Raw genomic sequence first — 940 nt, forward strand, 5'->3', positions numbered from 1 at the left:
GCCCGGTTTCACCCCGGTCGTCAACGGTAATGCCCGGCGGAGCCCTGGCGAATGCCGGTGGCATTCCGGCAGAGCGCCAGTTTTCTTATGTACCCTAGCTATACCGGGACACTTACGGCATTCATTAAAATGAAAGAAAAGAAAATTGCATGAAAAAGTTAACGCTTTCTGCGCAGATTGAGGGTGATGGACATGTTGATTTTCTCTTCTTTCTTCGCATATTTCTAAGTATTGTGGTATTCTGCATTGATCATTAAATTTTAAATACAATTCACCGTACAATATTGTTTTTGATATTTTCAGTTTTGAACCCCCAAAATTTTTTCCTCCATTTTTTGTGAACCATTTATTTACAAAATTCACTCTCATTCATCCAAATGTTGAGCAAACAACACTTTTTTAGAATGTATTAATAGATAAATGCATAATATATACAAATATGATAGTTTATAACATGACAAAAGGAATAAAGAAACAAGGGCTGTTTGTAAAACATGCATGCCCCCATATGGGCTGTCAAATGTAGTGTCAGCCATCGTGTGAATACGTTTTTTGTCACAGTGACCTTGACCTTTGACCTAGTGACCTGAAAATAAATAGGGGTCATCTGCCAGTCATGATCAATGTACCTATGAAGTTTTATGATCCTAAGTGTAAGCATTATTGAGTTATCATCCTGAAACCATTTTACTGTTTCTAGTCACTGTGACCTTGACCTTTGACGTAGTGACCTGAAAATCAATAGGGTCATCTGCCAGTCATGATCAATGTTCCTATGAAGTTTCATGATCCTAGGCCTAAGCATTCTTGAGTTATCATCCGGAAACCATTTTACTATTTCGAGTTACTGTGACCTTGATCTTTGATCTAGTGACCTGAAAATCAATATGGGTCATCTGCCAGTCATGATCAATGTACCTATGAAGTTTCATGATCCTAG

This window comes from Dreissena polymorpha, chromosome 1 (genome assembly GCF_020536995.1).
Source record: "Dreissena polymorpha isolate Duluth1 chromosome 1, UMN_Dpol_1.0, whole genome shotgun sequence".
NCBI lineage: Eukaryota > Metazoa > Mollusca > Bivalvia > Myida > Dreissenidae > Dreissena > Dreissena polymorpha.